The sequence below is a fragment of the Petaurus breviceps genome, unplaced genomic scaffold, assembly GCF_028583685.1.
Source record: "Petaurus breviceps papuanus isolate PSGF00001 unplaced genomic scaffold, PetGlider_PUasm1.0 79, whole genome shotgun sequence".
Classification (NCBI taxonomy): domain Eukaryota; kingdom Metazoa; phylum Chordata; class Mammalia; order Diprotodontia; family Petauridae; genus Petaurus; species Petaurus breviceps.
Genome location: NW_027186523.1, coordinates 16,348,156 through 16,370,104, shown reverse-complemented (window position 1 = coordinate 16,370,104; position 21,949 = coordinate 16,348,156). Strand labels below are relative to the sequence as shown.

Sequence of the window (21,949 nt, the reverse complement as noted above, 5' to 3'; positions counted from 1 at the left end):
TGTGGTCTTCTGGGTCAGAGGTACAACCTGAGACTATTCCTTTCTGAGGCTTAGCCTGATTCTCCATCTACTTCTCCATGGTTAATTCCATGCTTCTCTATCATGTATCCACTTAGCTGTTTACATATTGTATCTACCCTATACAATGAAAGTTCCTTGAGGGCAGGTAGTTTTTTAGTTTTGTATTTGTATCCCCTGCATCTAGAATGGCACAAAATGGGGGCTTAATGCTTATTCAATTGGAAACCACCAGATGATTTGTAGGAGTGAGCTCCTTCCCGAGTTCCTGCTGGTGTCTTAGGGTCTCTGTCTCCCTCCCTCCCCTACTGCTGCTTTGCATCTGACTGACCTGAGCCTGTGTTGCTTCTAGTTTAAGGTGCAAAAATTCCTAGTGATGTCTCTGACTATAATAATTATGACTTTTTTTTTCAGTTTCCATTCTGCTTGACCTCTGCACCTTTTCAAGCTACATCCCCTCCTTCAGGAAAATTTTTTCCTTCTTCTTTAATATGAAAATATACTCTCCTACCTCTCTACTTTCTTCTCTGCCTCCTTTGTAGTAAACACAAAGGTGGCTATCTTCCCCCAACAAATGTTGGTATCTCTCTGAGCTCTTTTCTTTGCATCCTTTTGTCCTTCAACATGTCATTCACTGTGACATTTCACTGATACCATAAGCTTATACCATACTTCTGGACTCTACCTTTCACCTCTGCACAGATTCCAAGTCTCTATCATTGAGACCTATAACCTCTTCTGAGTACCAGTTACTATTTTCAACAGCTTGATGGACATTTCCATTCAGATGCTCCACCATTGTACTAAACTCAATATTTAAGGCCAAAATCACCATTTTCCTCCCTAAAACTATATCAATTCCTAGTGTCCCAGCTAGAACCTTTTAATCAATAATCCATACTAATTACTTCAACCAACTATAATTCTTCCTCTTCCTTGTTCTCACATCCAGGCACCAAATATTTTCTATTCTTCCTTTGAAATGTCTTTTGCCTCCATCCCTTCCTTTCCATTCGCATAGTCACTGCCTTAGATGAGAACTTTTTCTTATTCCTGAATTATATTAATTCTAATTCTTCTATTCACTTCTGATCTTTCCTCCTCCACTGTACATTGCTTCTAGGTTAATCTTCCTGAGGAATAACATTTGTTAACGACTAACCTTTATTCATCCATTCCCTCATTCAACAAGTATGTATTAAGCATCTGCTGTGTACCCAGAAGTATGATATAAACTGAGGAAGGGAGGAAGGGAGGAAGGGAGGAAGGAAGAAAAGAAGGAAGGAAGGAAGGAAGGAAGGAAGGAAGGAAGGAAGGAAGGAAGGAAGGAAGGAAGGAAGGAAGGAAGGAAAGAATGTCACAGTTTAAACCCAGGGATGCCAAAAACTGTTGCAGTTTCATGATGTTTTATGGTGGAACCATCTCAAAGAATTCACAGTCAGACCACCTCTAATCCAAGCATAGGCATTTATTGATATTGATGCCTCTCATGAAGTGGGTTAAGTTCCAAGAGGAACCAGCAACTTCAGAGAAAGCAAGATGGATTTTTATAGGACAAAGATGCAAATACTTAACAGAAATCATGAATATTAAAAAGGCAGGAGGGGTTTGTTAAGGGATTAGGTAATGGAGAAGGGGCCCTATCTATGGTTCAGTTAAGTTCAGTTCTGCTCATTCTGCCCTACAACTAGCTAGCTATTGTGGTCCTGTCTGGTTAAGACAGATAGGTATTATGGTCTTATCTTGGGCTAGATGGATGATGTGATTGTGATTGAATACAAGATCACACCTGTTTCTGTGGGAATGGGTCTGGGGGCCATGACCAGGTAGAGGCAGTAGCTAGGTTTCCATCACATGGACACATTTGCTGTTTCTGTGGGAACTAAGAGTTCAGGGACACACCTGTTGTTCCAGTGAGCAGTTGTTCCAGAGGCATATATGAAGAAGTTAGGACATTGGGCAGGGGGGAGAGAGGGTGGCACTAGTTAGGTACAGTGGGACCTGTAATGTAGTTAGACTATTGGGGCTGGGGGCAGCTTTATTAGGATTCCATCAAGAAGGAAGGATGAATTTCTTGGGTGTTTATGATATGCTAAGTATTGAACTAAGCATTCTTCAAATATTAACTCATTTGACTCTTACAACAACCCTGGAAGGTAGGTGCTATTATTACCTCTATTTTATAGTTGAGGAAACTAAGGCAGACAAAAATTAAATGACTTGCCTGGGGTCACAGAGCTAGTAAGCATCTGAGGTCACATTTGAATCAAAGTCTTCCTGACTCCAGACTCAGCTCTCTATTTAAACAAAGAAGTTTAGAATATGGTCTCTTGCCTTAAGAAATTTAGAATATAATTGGTGAGACGAGAGTTATATATGGGAAATGAATAGAGAATAATACAAGATACTATATGATAAAATGCCAAAAATATAGTAACACAAAAAGTATGTGCTATAACAAGTAAGGAAGTAGAAAAAAATCAGTGTGAGCCAAGGGCCTTGGGAAAAATTTCATGGACAGAGGAATAATTAAAATGGGCTTTGAAAGATAAAGACATGTCAATAAGCACAGAAACATTTCCTTTGGTAACATGTGCATTTTAACAGAGGCATGTGGAGATCTTGCCTTATTCCAAATATATAAATTTGATGGTAGGGATTTCTGATGTCCATTAAGTTGGTGTAATTCCTTTTGACAAATGTCCAGCACTATGCTATGTGCCTTGGGAGATACAAAGGAACTACGTGGCAGGTTCAGTCTTTCTCTGCCTTAAAGCTTCTTATAATATGTCCTTTGGGGAGATCATTCAATTTGATTTAACAAGTATTTACCATGCACCCACTACATTTAAGGCAATATGCTAAGTACTGGGAATACAGAGACAAAATGAAAAACAGTCAATTTCCCTCAAGAAGTTTACCATTCTACTGTAGAGAACAATGCATTTAGGTGGGACATTGGATAAAGTGCTGGAATTGAAGTCAGGAAGACCTGAGTTCAAATCCAGCTTCAGATACTTAGTAGTTATGTAACCCTGCCTGGGGTAAAGTCACTTGACTCCTGTTTGCCTCAGTTTCCTCATCTGTTATTATCTGGGGATAATAATAGAACCTATTTCCCAGGGTTATTGTGAGGGTCAAATGAGATAATATTAGTAAAGTGCTTTGCAAACCATAAAGCACAACATAAATGCTAGTTATTATTATGTTAAAGTGAGGTCATTGAAGGAGGGAGAAAGCACTAATCACCAGTGTGGTTCTGCTCAACAAAGGTGCATAAGTTGAACCCTGAACAAAGCTAAAGATTTTAAGAGAAGAGGAAGGAGTGCATTTCAGTGCTACTACAAAGGCGCCAAGACTAGAAATAAGATTTGCACCCATGAAATAACAGAAAAAAATGCAAATAAAGAAGGACTAGACAATGAAGATCAGACAATAAATCCTGTAGGAGTAAAAATAAAAATGTTTCCACCAGTGGGCAGGTGCTTCTGGTATCCCTTAAAGTGTACCATGTGGGAAATTGCTACCTCTGCTAATACAATGGGACATAAACCCTCACTGCTTCTGTACCTTCAAGGCTTTCATGGAGCTACTAATTCTCAGAACAGTACAAACTAGCCCTGGAAAATGGGACAGTGAAACAAGGGCTCCCCTACAAATGAATCACAGAAGACATTTCACCTTCATACCGCTGTAAAGGAAATAGAAGGTAATTATAACTCTGCATGGTGATTGCCATGGAGATGAGAGTTGTTTTTTCAGAATCCACCATCACTAGGGGACTGTGGAACTATTTTCACTGAGAATTCTGAAAGAAAGATGCCGGAAAGAGAATAAGGAAGCAGGTAGAATCATCCATCTTGGTGCCAAGTGGGAAGATTTTGGGCACCAGGATGTTTTGCTCCTCCCTCTCCCACCCATTCAGGCCAATGAGGGGTCTTGTTGTGCTGATGAGGACAAGCATTCATGAGCTAACATAAAGGTGCCTCAGAGACTATAGACCAAACTGTGTTTTTCCCCTTGTCATTGAGTTGTCTGTTCCCCTTTATGTAAAAAGTGGCCAGTAACCCTTGTTGCATAATCACTGCTAACATTGTAGATAGAGGTTGGGAAAACTGGTCAGTTTAGGAGAAGCAGAAATGCATTTAGCCTCTAGTAGCACATATGTGGGGAGGTGGCAGAGTAAGATGACATAATTATTACTTCCCTAGGAAATCACAAATCTTTTCAGTCACTGTGTAATTAGTAAGGAAGGGTATAAACAGATTAATTACCTGAATCAAAACAAAAATCCCCTATGGAACATAAGACCTTTGAGGAAGGTTCAAATCAGTCTGAGACAAAGTTAAGAAAAGAGACATCTTCCCTGAGCACCATTTTGGAGTCTTTCACTTTGCTCTTGTTTATTTCTCCTTCTAGCAGCTGATTGGTGGGCAAGGATAATTACAAAATGAGAGACTCCGCTCAGACCTCTCACTCACCATAGTACTATTTACATCCCTACATAAGCATCTCCTTGCTTCTGTATAAATGTGCAGGTTCCCTCCCATGGAGTTTTATTACTCTTCCAAGCAGAGAAATGATTTAAGCATGCTTATGTGCTACAGACCTCCTTATTCTTATTACCTAATAAAGGACAAAAGAAGGTAAATATATATATATATATACACACACACACACACACACACACACACACACATATATATATATATATATATATATATATATTTCTATAGTGGAGAGAGCACTGGAGTATGGAGTCATGAAGACGTTTTGGGATCCTGCTTCTGGTACTTAGCTATGTAATCATGGGCAAGTCACAACTTTTCTGTATCTCAGTTTCTTTACTGTAAAATAAGGGGGTTGGAATCAGTGGCTTCTATAGTTTTCCTTGAAGGGTTGTTGAGAGGATCAAATGAAATGTCTGTAAAAAGTGCTTAGTATACTCTTTAGCACATAGTAGGCACTCTAGAAATATTTATTCCTTTCCTTTACCTCCCCCCTTCCAACTCTAAATCTATAATCCTATGAATTTAAACTCAGGAAGGCCCAACTTACACAGCATCTGGAAAGAAAAACTAACCAACCCTCTCTTCTTGGCGTGAGTTAAGAAAGTTTTAAAAAAAATTATCCTTATTTCCACTGTCATTTCCTCATGTTTCACCAATCCAGTCTGTTTAATTTAGATTGTAAACCCCTGAGGAAAAGCCCATTCTTAATCTATGAACTATGTAATACCTGGCACACTGCTGACATTATATAAACACTAAACAAAGGAGAGTAACAGCTTGGGAAGGTGGACTCAATTTACAATACTTAGATTTCCAAGTAACCTCTGGCCAAATTAGTTAAGAATCATAATTAAGGGTGATATTTTATCATAGGGAAGAGGATGATGATATCTGTTATGGATTAAATGCTACGCATGTGATAGAAAATCAAGAGTGGGAATAAAAAGTTGCTCAAAGAGTAGTGAATGAACACATTGGTTTAACTTGGACTACAGTTCTAGGGCCAATTCTGTTTAGCAATTTCTTGGAGAAGGAAGCAGGCAGACAGCCATTGAAAATCAAGGAAAAGTGCCCACCCCATTCAACTTTTCTCACTCCATCTTCACTTCCAAAAAACAACAATGTAGGGAGAGTTTGGCCTCTAAAATTTCAGTTCACTATACAAAGTACAGATATATTTAAACACTGAGGGACAAGATTTCATAACATATCCTCCAATTAAGTTCCATTTGGATAAACCAATAGTAGTGTACCTGAGCCAAGATAATGAAGACTTTTCATGTATAATGTTGTTTTCTTGGAATCCCTTATGGATTAAAAACTGGAAGTCATTGTGAATGGTTTAGGGGTAGATGTCCAGTTTACACACAATAGCTGCTTTCAAATGGGAAAGGGGAGGATGTCTAGGATGCTTGAGTACAGAAGTACACACTATTTATGGGAAATATTGTGACATCAGAATAGAGGAGATCATTTTGGGGAGATTAGGGATTGCCATATTACAAACAAAGAACACAACACCACTTCAATTTTATTCTTTCATATAACAACAGGACAAAGGAAAATAATGATGTTAGAGCCTTTGATACTTGCTGAGAACAGGCAATCAAATACAAAAGCATGAATTAAATTATCATTTGAGTGGTTAAGAAAAAATATTTTCATATGTCTTCAGTATACTGGAAACAATGCCACTTATAAAGAGCCAAGGTTGACCCTATAATGTAAATTTAAGTTTGGATCCAGGGCCAAATATAGTAAAGTGTTTCCTTACTCTATTGATTACATGTCCAATGGAAAGGGGTACCCTCCTTCTGTGAGTATTCCTGAGCTTAGACAGTATTTACATTTAGAGCTACTAGTCTGTAAAGAGTAAAAATGATACCATTTGTTAGTACTTTGAACCTGAGTTCAAATTCTATTTCATTTCCCCAAAACCCTCCTGAGTCCTAGTTGTCAGAGCCATAAAACCATCATCCAGTTGGTGGTATACTATGATATAAACCACGACTCAGCTCAGTCTAGAAAAGAAACAGGGTGTATCTGGCAGATATAACTGGCAAAGCTAGAGGGAGAAAGAACAAGGAACTGGACAGAGACTTTTAGCTACCTCAATTGGACTCCTTTCAATTCAATTCAACAAACATTTAGTCAACTTTGCAATTCTTGTGTAAGAGACTACTGACATCAAGAGTCTAGGTACCCAATCTCTCTATTTCATCCACCCCCAACCAGGTGAAAATGGGGAAATAAGTGCATGGTACTCCCTGAAGGATATTTATCCAACAGTTCTTCTAAAAGTACTCAGCCTTACCAATTTTTGAATAGTTTATATTTATTTTGTAAAGAACAAAGAAGGAATTAATTTCTGAAACCACAGAGAGAGAAAAGTTATTTTAACCTTTTGGTAGATTCCCCTTTCCCTAACTTTGGGGGATGTTTATAGTCTTTTTGACTAAAAATACTGTACTGGGTAGGGCTGCCACAAAAAGCAAGGTCAAAGCTTGTCCCTCCTTCCTGTTCACTTCTGTTCTTATTTTGGCTTTGCTGTTCTGGCCTCTCTCTTGTTGTCTCTCTCTCACACATCACTACCACTGCCATCAGACTCCTCCTCAAGTCTGTTTATCAAGGCTCATTGCCATGAATCTGTTTCCTGGTCACTTACCTTCAGTCACTGTGCCTTTGATGCATTCTAACCAGCCAAGGTCACTGAACTCTGGTTACTGCGATTCTTTTGCCTGGCCCTACTTGTCTTCTCACATTTCTTTGGTGTTCTCTTTTCTCTTAGCTATTCACAAAGCATGGCCAGCTAGAAATGGAAGAGCTTGCCCCTCAAAAGTATGCCCTTGCTTGGACAAGGGAGATAAAGTGAATCCAGAGGTTTTCTCTCTTCTATCCTCTATTGTGTCCTTGGTGGCTTCAACAGGACAGAGACCATTTCTTGAGCTTGACCTCCTAGGAACAAGAGTCTGATGCACCCTGCAAGAAGCAGAATTAGCTCCTTGCAGCTAAGGTTTCTTCTACATTCTTCCCCCAAGCCAAAAATTTGCAATCCTTGTAAATTGTTGTTCTTTGTTCATTTTTGAAGAGGACTTACGATATCAGCAGGTGATGACTTGCATATGAATTGGATTTAATTGAGGCAGTTACACAGTCTTTAGACTCACCCTCTCTTCCAGACTAATCCAGTGGCAAGGCAAAAGTCAAGACAACTGGCTAAGGCCCAGGATGCAGTGAATGACTTTGGCATCTTTGATGTCTGACCAAGCTCTAAGCACTCCATAGCACCCACTTTAGCAGCCTTCATGACTTTTAAAATAAGTTGTTCTCTTCTGACCATTCCACTGGGGGATGTCTTTACATGCTTGGGGCAGACATGCTCCTAATCCACCAATAGTTATGAACCCTGTCAGTTGCCTATAACCTGGTTTAGCCTCTTGACCAAGATGGTTTTGCTGGGGTGTGGCCACTGTGCATGCAACAGTTTCTTAGAGCCACAGATGAGAGTTGGGTGACTACCAAAGGTGGATGAGTTGGGGTAGCTGGGTGGTGCAGTGAATAGAGTACCGGCCCTGGAGTCAGGAGGACCTGAGTTCAAATCCAACCTCAGACACTTAACACTTACTAGCTGTGTGACCTTGGTCAAGTCACTTAACCCCAATTGCCCCTCCATGAGTATATCTTCTTAATAAATATTGCTACTCTAACTCCACCTGTTTTTATCTGTCCTGTTTCTTTTGGGGAAAAAAAAAAGTATAACCACTCAGAGTCATATTCTACTTACAGCTTTTAGCCTACTAAGTTTCAGTGATTAACTAATTATAAGGTCAAATTTTTCTCCTTCTACCTCTCCCTTCCCATATCTAATCATTTGCCAAGTTTTGTCAATTCTACCTATACATCTTTCAGATGTGTTCTCTTTTCTGCATTCACTCAGTCACCACTGCAGTTCAGGACTTCATCACCTCACACGTGGACTATTACAATAAACTCTTAATTGGCCTCCCTATCTGCTGTCTTTCTTCTCTTCAATCCATCCTCTATTTAGCTACCAAATTGTTATTCCTAAAAGAAAGATCTGACATAAACATACACATATACATGTACTTATGCATACATACATGTATGTGTAGAGGCATATGCAACATTCTAGAGCAGAGGTATCAGACATGCAGCCTGGGACTGCACTGTGGCAGACTTAACCAGATTATAATGTAAGAGAAATATTGAATAAAATAAATAAAAATTCAACAGATCAAAGGCTGTTTTCTAAGTTAATGGGGTCCACAGGGATCTTTCTGTAAGGCTTAGTGGCCCCCATTTCTATTTTAATTTAATACCACTGTTTTATAGCACTTACTTATTTTGCTACATGTTTTTCCCCACCACTACCACCAAGTTGTAGTTTCTTAAGGGGAGGGATTATTTTTCTATTTCCTTTGCATTCCCAACACCTAGAATAACATCTGGCATGGAGTACATGCTTAATAAATATACTTTTTTAATTGAATTAAATTGAAAAGTAACAATTCCAAAACACATACAAGAAGAAATTTTAAAGCTTAAAGGAAAAATAAATAAAATTTAAAACAAAAAGATTATTAAATGGATAAACAAAACAAATACTTGTTTTGATAAGATTAATCAAATTAATAAACCATTAGTTAATTGTGTGTGAGAGAGAGAAACCAAATAGGCAAAATTTTAAAATGAGAATGATATATGTGTCAAGACTAGAGAATAAAGAAAATTATCAGAAGCTACTATACCATATTACCTGCAGCAAAAGTAAAATATGTATGCAAAATGAATAAATATCTATAAGAGTAGAAAAAGCAAAAATTAACAAAGCAGTAAAAAAGAAGTCCTAGACAACAAAGAAAATAATTCCTGAATGACATATAAAACAAGTGAAGTTCATTAAACATTAAAGAACAATTAATCCCTATACTATTAAAAATTGTTTTCAAAATTAAAGAAAGAAGGTAGTCTACCAAAGTCTTTTTATGAAACAAATATGATCTTACTACTCATACCAAATAGAGATAAAGCTGGATAAGAGAATAATGCAAAAAAAAAAAAGCTAATTAGGCAAACAACTATGTATTTTTTTCAAAATTATTCACTAGGCCCAAGTTGATTTTGTACCAGGGATAGAATAATGCTTCAACATTAGAACAACAATTAGTACAATCATATTAAAAATAAAACAAAAATTGTGTGATTATGTCAACTAGTATTTTTAAATGGTCTTTTCTTAATATGATCAAAAGCATTTATCTAAAACCTAGAGTTCCCATCATTTTGTTATAATGAAATTATTAGAGTTTCCCCAATAGATTTAAGGAAGCAAGGATGCTTCTATTTTTATTACTATTTGACTTGGTAGTGCTAGTAGTAATGTAATTATACATTAGTATATAGTAGTAATGCTAATTATAGCAATAAGACAAGAGAAAGAAATTAAGGCAATGAGCATTGGACAAAAAAAAGATGGAAAATTATTAATTAAAAAAATTAAAAATGTAGGTTTACTTAGAAAACTCTAAACCAACTGTGGTGGTGTAGGCCAGTGGTCACTGCTGCTGGGGAGCCTGAGACGAGCAGATCACTTGAGTGATAATCCTGAGTTGTAGTAGGCAAGGCTGGTAGGAGTTTGCATTCTCACACTAAGTTGGTGAACTTCCAGAAGTTGGGGGCTACCAGAACACCCAAGGAAGGGTGAAAAAGAGCAGGTGAAAGTTCCTATGAAGATCAGTATTGGAGTCTACCTATGAGTGGATGCTTTACCTCTAACCTGGATGAGATAGGGAGAGAAAGACAGACAGAAAGAAAAAGAAAGAAAGACAGACAGAAAGGAAGGAAGGAAGATAGAAAGGAAGAAAGGAAAGAAAGAAAGACAGAAAAAAGACAGAAAGAAAGAAAGGGAGGAAGGAAGGGAGAGAGGAGGAAGGGAGGGAGGAAGGAAGGAAGGAAGGAAGGAAGGAAGGAAGGAAGGAAGGAAGGAAGGAAGGAAGGAAGGAAAGAGGGAAGGAGGGAAGGAGGGAGGGAGGGAGGGAGAAAGGAAGGAAGGGGAAAATCCTAGAAAATCAATGTAGGATACAAAATAAAACTTTGCTGGAAATGAAAAGGGAAAAAAAAATTGGAACAGTTTCTGTTATCAAAGAGGTTACATTCCATTGTAATAAACTGATACAGTGTATATGTAAAATAAATACAAAGTAATTTCAGAAAGGGTAAGGAACATCAACTAGGGGTAAGAGAGAAAAGAGTCAGGAAAGGCCTCCCTAGAGAAGGCTGAGAAATGACTCTGGGCTTGGGGTTGGAGGTCCATGCTAGACCTCTGAAATTAGCTCTGCCCCACAAGTTTCTCCGTTGATTCTACCTAGACTTGTAGGATTCCATGCACTGTGGACAGTGAGGACTGAAGGTGTTGAATATCTTACTGTGCTGTGCAGTGCATCTCAGTTTCAATCAGAAGTGTGCTTGCAAATATTTAACGACCTGATCTGGAAAATGAAAAAACAGACACTTAAGTTTAATCTCCCTTATTAATATTTTCTATGTCACTTTCTTAAAGCTAGACAATCAATAAAACTGTAAATCAAGCCTTGATCTGTAGTGTTTGCTGGTTCCAGGGTGTAAAAGTTCACACTAAAAATTGGATAATTGGCTAATAATATAATAATAATACTAATAAAGTATTCCAGCACACCCCTGATTCTGATAAATACAGTACAATCATTTTATGAAGAAAACCTGAAGCACATCTTGTGAGAGCCTAGGAGAAAACTGGGCTTCTGGTTTGCAGCTACACTAAAGCCCAGGGAATACACTGAATACTAAATCTCAGGTGTAAATTTAGAGATGTTTGACTTTGGAGACTGCTGTCTGAAGAACAGAAGTATTGAGAAAGCTAGGGTGCATTTAACACCAGTGGGATATAGTTTGTATACCAGAACACTACACACAAGTCCTGTCCCCAACCAACTCCCGATCCTTTTGAAAACTATCCTGAAAAATAATGCTAGTATCAGATCATTTTGATAATTACTGCTTTATAACAGAGCTATGATAGAGCTATACCCCTCTTTATTCCTACTTTTAAAGTTATTTCTCTATATTTTTTTACCTTTTGACTCCATGTGCATTTTGTTGTTTTGTTTAATTCTATGAAGTGTGCCCTTGGTAATTTGATCACTGTACTGTTAAAATTGTTGATTAATTTGCTGTCGTTTTTATTTCATTGGTTTTACTCAACCCAACAAATACTTTCCCAATTATTTAAGTCTTTCATTATTTCTATAAACATGAATTTGTAGTCTTATTTATGTAATTTCTACTATATGTATTTTGTAAGTTAACTCTCAGATATTTTACCCATTTTTCCTTCTAAAATTTCCTCTTGGCTTTTTAGCTGTATAATCTATTTTATTATCCTTTTATTAAGGGGATTTGTTCTGTGAAGTTTGGATTCAGTCAAAGGACTGCACTTGAGGACCTAGAGGGTCACATGTGGCCTTAAAGTCACAGGTTTCCCACCCCTGAACGCCATGAAAAAGAGTTGGCAAAACCTTAGAGGTCATCTATTCCAACCTGGATTGACTAAGGCACATTACCTTCCAACTCTAAAGCCTAGGATCCTGTGTATTCTTCTAATTGCTCAATTGGCTATAAAGCAAGAGGTCTTAACATGGGATTGTTGGTTAGATTTCAAGGGATCTGTGATCCCAGATGGAGAAAAATTGCATCTTTATTTCTACTAATCTCTAATTGAAATTTAGCATTTACCAACTACTTTAAAATATTCTAAGAAGGGGTCCATAAGCCTCATCAGGCTATCAAAGCGATCTATGACATGAGAAGAAGGGCTAAGAATCCTTGTCATAAAGGCACTCTTCAATTGCAGGGGTTGAGATAGGGACAGAGAAGGAGATAGAAAGAGAAAGCAAGAGGTAGAGACAGGAGTAAAGAGAGAGAGGGAGAGAGACAGAGAGACAGAGACAGAGAACCAAGGATGATACATGGAGACTCCAGGAAGAGCTCTCCCTTCCCTGAGGAGCTGACCCACTTGGTAGTTTCATATTATAATTAATTAATCTTTATAACTCTGTGATTTCTGAATCCAACCCCTTTACAGACAAGGAAACCAAGACCCATTGAGGTTATTTGCTGAAGGTCATAGCTAGTAAATAGCTGAGCTTGGATAGAACAAAGGTCCTCTCCAAATCTAAGGTTCTTAAAAAAAAAGTTTTATTGATTCCTTTTAAAAATTTTACACCAGTTCCCCCCCCCCCAGATATGCTTCATCTGGCAACACTTCCCCTTGAAACAAAGAAAAAATTCACAATCAAACAAAACCAAGAAACCAAAACAGATTTATGATAATATATGCAACATTCCACACCATTGTACCTCAACTCTTCAATGAAAGGAGGGATGTGCACTCTCATCCCTTTTCTAAGGCCAATACAGCCATTACATAACAATGTTATTCTTCAACTATCCTTAACTAGATGCTTGGACTATTTGGTCCATAACCTGCAGAAATAGTAAGAGCTAGCATTTATATAGTGCTTTAAGGTTTGCAAACATTTTACAAATATTATCTCTTTTTTTCTGCACAACCCTAGCAGGTAAGTTCTATTATTATCCTTGTTTTACAGATGAAGAAATTAAGACAGATACAAGACCTGCCTACAGTCACACTCCTGCTATCTGAGGCTACATTTGAACTCATCTTCCCGACTTCAGAACCAGCACTCTATCCACGGCATCGCTTTCAAGGAATAACCCAGCAGTTTCCTCTTTGTCTCTTTCCTTTAAGTATCTTGGTGACATCACCCTGGGGCAGAAGAGCCAAGGCATTTAGGTAGTCCTAAATCAGTTATAATTAGTAACCAAGGCACAATGGAAACCTCTTAGTAATTTCCTTTACCGAGGATATGCTGGTAAATGCTTAACAACTGGATGGGGTGGGGAAGGTGGGGAATGATGATGTACACAGGATACACTTTTAAGTTTAGTCTGCATTATTAACATTTTCTCCACTTTCTTAAATCTGGAACAGACATGTCAAACATGTGCCCCACAACACAAAACAACATAGAAAGATGAACAGCTCTTGTTTGGGAGAACTCAGCAGATACTACGTCCAAATAGCAGCCCTGGATGAAATAAGGCTGGCAAATGAAAGCCACCTTACCAAAGTCAGAACTGGACATACATTTTTCTGTTTTATGATCAATCTAATCTAGTCAACAAGCTTGTATGCCTTCCAAAAGGAGTGAACAGCAGGCTCACGACAATGCAATTGTCCTTGCAGGAAAGTGCCATGCCACCGCCATCAGTGCTTATGCTCACACAAATTCTGATGATGTCAAAGAAAAGTTTTATGAAGACCTGGGGACCCTCAATATCAATGTGCTGAAGGAAGACAAGTTTGTAATTCTGGGTGAGTTTAATGCAAAACTAGGCACAGATTATCAGACATCGCAGGGAGTCCTTGGTGTCTCCTCATCTACCCAACAGCCATTATGACTTCAGAAAGGGCCAAGGAACAGTTGACATGGTGTTTGCTGCTTGACAACTCCAAGAGAAATACCAGGAGCAGAACAGAGGTCTGTCACAAGTTTTGTGGACCAAGGTCTTTGATACTGGTAAAGAAAAGTACTAAAAGGCTTCCCTGTGCCTTGGTTATTATAATAGGTGATTTTGATATTCAGTCATTTTGGTCACGTCAGAATCTTTATTGACCCCTTTGGGGTTTTCTTGGCAAAGATACTGGAGTGGTTTGCCATTTCCCTCTCCAGCTCATTTTACAGATGAGAAAACTGAGGTAAATGAGCTATTGAGTGTCTGAGGTCAAATTTGAACCTGGCACTCTAACCACTGTGACACCTACTTGCCCTAATCTACCTAATTGCCTTGGCACTTTTGCATCAGGGTTCTGTGGCCTGTCATCAGGAAGAATCAAGTTTAATCAGTTACTGGCTCAATGTCCCTGAGCAAGTCAATTCATCTCTCTCAGCCTCAGTATCCCTATTTATAAAATAGGAGTAGTAATAAAAGACTCCCAGGGTTGCTGTGAGGATAAAATGAAATGTTGCAATTAATCTTCCAAATGGTCCAGTGTGGTGGAAAAAGGAGAAGCTAACTCTGTGATAGATGCTAGTTCTGGGATTTGTAACCTAAGCTAAATTCCAGATACTGCCCCCCTTTGGATTAGGGAGTGGCTCAGAGAGAGTATTCACAGGAGAAAGGATCTGCCAATGGCAGACATTATCTTCTTGTTCTTATCTTTAATGATAATAATAACGAAAAGATGCTTTCTTATAGATGCTTTTGTTTTTTTACCCCCCAATATACCAACCCACACTTTACTCTTTCAGAACCCTCCCCACAACCAGGGAAAAGTTAAGCAAAACCAGCTTCTTGACTCAACCTCTCAACTAAGAGGAGAGAAAGATACTCTATCCTCTGTTCTCCAGAATGATCCTTGCAATTAATCTGAGTTGGTTCAGACCTGTGCTTTCATCACCCAGGCACAGTCCCTCAGGCAGATGGCATCTTGGGCAAAGAAAGCAAACAAAACACTTTAGGGACACAGGCTGTTACCAGAAAGAAGGGAATCTGAAGAGCACACATACAGGACACAAGTGAGACAATACTAGGAATCTGGATGGTATAGCAGAAGGAATCCTGGGCTTAGGAACAGGGTCTAAACAAACAATTCCCAAGGAAGAAATGCATTCCAGGCATGGAGGACCACCAATGCAAAGGAATAAAGACAGAACATGGAATGACTTGCATAATGCCAGTTTGGATGAATCACAGACTATGTGAAAGGGAAAGATGTGTAATAAGGCTGGAAAGGTAGGTGGAATGCTGTTTGTGAAGGGATTTAAATGCCAAACAGTTTATATTTGATACTGGAAGTAACAGAGTGTCACTGGAGTTTACTGAGTAGTGCAGTAACATGGTCAGACCTGTGAGCTTTAGGAAAATTACTTTGGCAGCTATAAGGATGGATTGGGGATGATCTGAGACAGTGAGACCAAGTGGAAGGCTAGCATAGTGTCCAGTGACTACTATGCTAAGTCAACACTTTTGGGTAGGTAGGAAGGAAACAAACACTTACTTAGTGTCTACTTTACAGTTGTAGAAACTGAGGCAGTCAGTGGATAAGTGACTTGCCCAGAGTCAGACAGCTAGTAAATGTCTGAGACCAAATCTGAACTAAGGTCTTCCTGAGGGTCAGTGCTCTAGCCACTGTACTACCCAGCTGCATCAAATCTAATTGTTTGGAAATATTTTTCCTTTCATTAAGCTGGAATCGGACTCCCTACTTTCTATCCAGTGATCCAAGTTTTATCCTTAGAAACCAAATAAAACATTCCTCCTACACAAAATGACCCTTCAAAGGCTTGAAGGTAATTAGATCACAGGCTTAGAGGTGTACTTATACATCACATAGTCCAACTCATTTTACAGAGGAAGAGACAGTACCAAAGAGATTAAGCAGTTTGTTCAAGGACACAAAGATAAATGGCCATGGTGACATTCAAAGTCTGGTCCTCAACACTAAATCAAGTGTCCCTTCTACTATACTTTTCAACAATTCTTCCCTCCTTCATGAAAGACACTTGGAAGGCCAAGACCCAAGCTGGTATCAAACTATACCCGACCTCTTCCTCCTCCATTTTGGATCGCCGCAGAGCCCACCCCCAACCTTCTTGTCAGTTCCCCCTTCCTCTTTCCCCATCCTGGTCCAACATTGATCCACCTCCTGCCCATTCCCATTCCCTGACTGCTGGAGGGAATCAAGCATCTCCTGCCCAATTTGACCCTTAGGCCCACTCCCCTTTCCCAATATGGTGGCCACCCTGTGGGGCTGACTCCCCAGTGAAGCCTAACGACTTGAGAACTCTCCATTAACTGCAGCTGAACCATCCTACATGTGCTGTCTCACCCCAATTAGGGTGTAAGCTCTGTGGCAACAGCAATGTTTTTTGCTTTGCATCCTCAGGAATTAGCACAATGCTTGGCACATAGTGCTTAATATAAATGCTTTTAAAAATGTATTCACTCATTCAAACATATATTGCTCCTCTGTAGCTACCATGTCTCTTTTTCTCCCCACCCCATTTTCTTTTCCTTCCCCCACCAAATCTCTTTCTCAGGCTAAACACTCCCTAGTACACCCAACTGATCCCCATAGGATATGGAATCCAGTCTCCTCACTATCTTGGTCCTCCTCCTTTGCATGCTTTGTTGTTCCATTATGTCAGACTCTTCATGACCCCATTTGGCAAAGATACGGGAGTGGTTTGCCACTTCCTTCCCCAGATTATTTTACAAATGAGGAAACAGAGGCAAACAGGGTTAAGTGACTTGCCCAGGGCCACACAGCTTGTGTCTGAAGCTGGATTTCAACTCAGAAAGATGAATCTTCATGCCTCCAGGCCTGGCGCTCTATCCACTGTGCCACCTAGCTGCATGCTTTATAGGTTATCAATGTATGTCTAAGAAGTAGCCCTCAGAACTGGCCACGGTTCTCTAGATATGCTCTGACCATGGCAGAGTACAATAGGAAGATCATCTCTCTCACTATAAGCATCAAGCTTCTATAATTTGACTCCAGATTGTGTTAACTGTTTTATTAAAACAATACCATTGAAATCCTTATCATCCCCACTTCCTACTTAAATTTGTCCTTAGTTTTCAGTATTCTAAATGATTCTGGGACAAAGATCCCTCAGAATTAGATGTGAACAATTGCTTGGCTCAAACCCTCCCAGTAAATCATTCCAGCTTCCTAACAGGACAAATTAGTCAAATAGGACAACAATCTATGCTCTGAAAATCTCATTTCATTAGAACCTAAATGCCTTTGAACACCTACATCTCCTCAGCACTCTATATGGCCCCAGGTAATGTTCCTAATTCATTTCAGATAATTAGCAAATATGAATGATGCTAATGACTCAGGATCTCTGTTTCTAAAATAAAATGGTCAGAGAGGATTTTCTCTTTTAACAATGTGAAACTGTTCTGGGTAGGACTATGTATGACTAGCCACCTAAGGCTGTTTCCCCAAATTCACAGCCTGCTTTACAACATTCTTTTCAGTCTGGCAGTCAAGTAAAACACATTCACTCGTGTTCCTGACATTCTAACAAAATACCTTTTCCTGCTCTCTAGGGGCTTACAATATATTGGGAAACCATGCCAAATCAGGGCTTTACAAACATTTTGAAAATGTTTGGCAAAAATTTTTGAAAAAAATGTTCCAAATTACTATAGAGAAATGCAAACTAAAACAACTCTGAGGTTTCACCTCACACCCATCAGATTTGGCAAACGTGACAAAAAAGGACACAGATGATTATCAGAAGTATTTTGAGTAAACAGTGATGCATTGTTGATGAGGCTGTGCATTAGTCCAGTCAATCTGGAAAGCAATTAGGAAAGTTAACTATGTATACCCCGCCTTGGCCCAGCAATAAACTAGCAAGCCTCTACTAGAGAATCCAGTTACATACCATCTATGCAAAAATATTTAGAGTAGCTTTTCATAATAGCAAAGAAATGGAAACCAAAGGGATGCCTATCAACTAGAGAATGGCTTAAATTATGGTATATGAACGTACTGGTATGTTATTAAGTAGTATGAAATGACAAAAGGAATGTTTTCAAAAACACCCCAGGAAAGACTTTATGAGAATTGATGCAGAGTGAAGTGAGCAGAACCTGAACAATTTATATAATAACAGTATTGTAAAAATAAACAGCTTTGAAAGACTTTAGAACTCTGATCAATGCAATTACCAACATGATTCCAGAGGGCTGATGAAGCACACTACTCCCATTCTGATAGAGAAGATAGACTCAAGGTACAGAATTAAATATACATGTATGAACATAGCCAATGTGGAATTTGTTTTCCTTTTTTTTTTTTTTAACGAACGAGGGAGGGGCAATGGCTGAGAGAAGGGGGTGGCAAGATAGTTGAAAAAAATCTTTAAAGTATTTTTCAAATCTAGAGAACAAGAGTCCAGAAGAAAATGCAGACAAGCAGTACAGCTTTGCAAGTTACATGGTGAATTTATTACGTAGAGCAAGTTGTACATAATATTTTCAGTTTTATAATAATATCAAGCACTCATACAGCACTTTAAGATTTGCAAAGCATTTACCATATTATTTCTTTTGACACAACCCTATCTACTAGGGGGTATTATTATCCTCACTTTACAGATGAGAAAGTTGAGGCTAAGAAGTGGCTTGTCCAGGGCCCAGGTTACTTAGACTTCAAGTTCGATGCTCTACAATTTTCTGTTCTACTTTGTAGAAAATACCTGTTTTATTTGGTGTTAAGTTTGTAAGAAGAAACAAAAAACTAATTCAATTTAAAAAAAAATGATTGTCTTGAGATTTCCTATTTGAAGGTGATTCTTTTATTCAGTGGGACAGATAGGTGTCAAGATGGATAAAGAACAGACTTGGAGTTAGCAAGACCAGAGTTCAAATCAGGCCTCAGATACTAGCTATGACCCTGGGCAAGTCACTTAACCCTGTTTGCCTCAGTTTCCTCACCTGTAAAATGAGCTGGAGAAGGAAATGACAAACCATTTTGACAAAGAGTTGGAAATGACTGAAACAAATAAACATCAACAGCAGCATTTATTCAGTATTCAGCTCTTTATTAAATATTGTGTCCAAAATGCTGTGCTAGGTGGCCATATGGTACAAAGTTCATGATGACATAGTTCCTTTTTTCACAGAAGGAATGTATATACAAATGTGCAACATTATACAATAAACATATAACTAAGAACTAATAAAATGATAAGTTTGTCCAGGGCAATGAGTATGTGTTTGGAAAATAGATATTAGGTGAAAAATGTGAAGGTTTTTTAGTTTAAGTGATAGTGATAAGTGATAACACCTTAAAACCATAAAGCACTACCTTGACAATATCAGGAATTATCTTTTTTCACAGGAATTTTGAACACTGTTTAGCAGAGAACTCTCTGTAGCTGTAGAATTTTTTTTCATAGTATTCCTTCTATGAAACATAGAACTTGTTTTCCTTAAAAAGTTTCAATAAAAACTGCTGTGTTTTAATTATCTGCACAAGATGGATTCTATTTAAATACCAGTAATATTTTCTCCTAAAAAATCAAATATTAAAATATTTTAAATACATATTACATAGAAACAATTTCTGTATGAAAATGGGATTGAGAGGCAGTGCAGTATAGTGGAAAAAAGCAAAGGTTTTGGAGCTGGAAGAAAACGAGAGCATCAAGCTAGCCCTGGAAGTGACCTTCTTTTTAGAGATGTGGAAACTATGGTCCTGAGAATTTCTGTCAATTACTCAAGGTTACATGGGTTGTAAGAGGCAAAGGGAATACTGGAACCCAGTTCCTTTGATCCAAACACTTCCTACCTCTGGACTTCATTACCAGTTTTACTACAGGACTTACAAGTAGGGAGACTTCAGAGGAAAAAAGGTTTTTCTAGACCTCAGTCTCCTCATTTGGAAAATGAAGAGGTTGGACAAAGTGATCTCTATTTTTCTTCCATATTTCTGACCTTCCCAATCCCTTTATCAGATGGGTATTACATACCAGCAGTCAAGTTAATACCACTTTTTTTCCCCCATTCTTTCAGTATTCAAGTCCCTAGATGGCCCAACAAACAAATTAGTTCAGAAAATGTTGACTTAAATTACTAAAATGAAATAAAGAAAAATGAAGGTTTTTCTCTTGCCACTTTATTTTTCATTCAAATGTTTCTGCTAGATCAAATTTTGAGACTGACAAAAGTCATCTAACCCAACCCCTTCAAAGGAATTAAGGCCCAGAGTTATGCGTCTTGCTCAAAATTACAAAAAAACTGAAAAGCTGGGTCAATATTTGAACTGAGGTTTTCTGACTCCCAGGGGCAGCTAGGTGGGGAAGTAGAGTCAGGAGAACCTGAGTTCAAATCTGGCCTCAGGCACTTAATAAGTTTTGTGTGATCTTAGGCAAGTCACTTAACCTTATTTGCCTCAGTTTCCCCATCTGTAAAATGAGCTAGAGAAGGAAATGGCAAGCCACTTCTGTATCTTTGCCAAGAATACCCCAAACTGGGTCAGGAAGTGAAAGCTAGGTGGCTCAGTGGATAAAAAGCTGGTCTGGAGTCAGGAAAACATGAGTTCAAATTCCACCTCATACACTTACTAGCTGAGTGACTCTGAACAAGTCCCCTAACTTCCTTTGTCTTTAGTCACTGGAGAAGGAAATGGCAAACCACTCCAAGACCTTCCCCAAGAAAACCTCAGGGACAGTATGTCATAGAGCCCAGAAGAGTTGGACACCAATGAACAAAAGCAAAATCTCTGACTCTGATATACATTATGCTATGTATTTTAGAAACCTTTATAATATGGAATTATAGACCACTAAGGTTCCATCATTTATTGGAAAGAAGAAAGGGTACAGTGAGGCTATACTTTATTCAGTTTTGAACTTTACTTCAGCAAGTGACTAAAGGAATGCAGGGAGAAGCCATCGAGATTAAAAAAAAAAAAACGAGGACATCTATGGAACCCACAAACAATGTAATATGAAATATAGTCAGAGGCCAAAAATCATCCCTAACAAAACACTTTTAGAAAATGCTGAATTGCTACAAGCCCAATTTTCCTCCACCTTCTTCCAAGGCTTAGCACTTAAATGTTGCTTGTTATTGTTCTCCCTGTAAAAGAAGTCCTAGAAAATTAAATATTTATTATTTAATCAGTAATAAAATAGTCTTAAGTCCCAAGCTCTCATATGATTTCCCTCATCTCAAAAAATATTAAAATGAAATATATTTACATGCCTATAAGAACATCCATTGTGCGTTAATGCCATGAGAATTGATCTTTACACATCCAACACAACTTATTAAAATATTCAAAAAAGTTTTCTAGAGATTTTTGTCTTTCAACGGTGTAAAATTACAAAATAGGAGGGAGATTAATTAATTTTCAAATCGACCAGATCCCTTACGTTTCAAATTCTTTAACTGCAACAGAAACCGTTTTTCTGGAAACCTTATTTTAAATACTTAAAAAATATATATTTTTTAAATCGCGTAGCCTTATCCGTTTTCCATTTCGGAGTAAAGGAAGCACTCTGCAGCAGGTAAGAGGAACGTGCCCCACGTAGCGCGCTTCAGCCCCTTTACGTCCGGGAGGATTATCCCCAGCCCTGGAACGCGTCCGAGTCTAGGTCGACCAGAAGCCCCATGCGCCGGCGAGCCCATCTGTCGGTGCCAATACAACTCGCAACTTTTGAAACCAATCCCTTTGCATCATGCAACGGATGCCTGTGGCACCAGGAGTTTGCAAACGCCCCCCCCCCCCCCCCCCCCCCCCCCCCCCCCCC

The 21,949-nt window shown here is 38.6% G+C and overlaps 1 protein-coding gene across 1 annotated transcript in view; it reads right to left on the bottom strand.

Annotated features, from left to right (window-relative positions):
• PRPF18 (pre-mRNA processing factor 18) overlaps positions 1-21,949 on the bottom strand; it is a 533,171-nt gene that overhangs the window by 446,187 nt on the left and 65,035 nt on the right. The window lies entirely within an intron of this gene.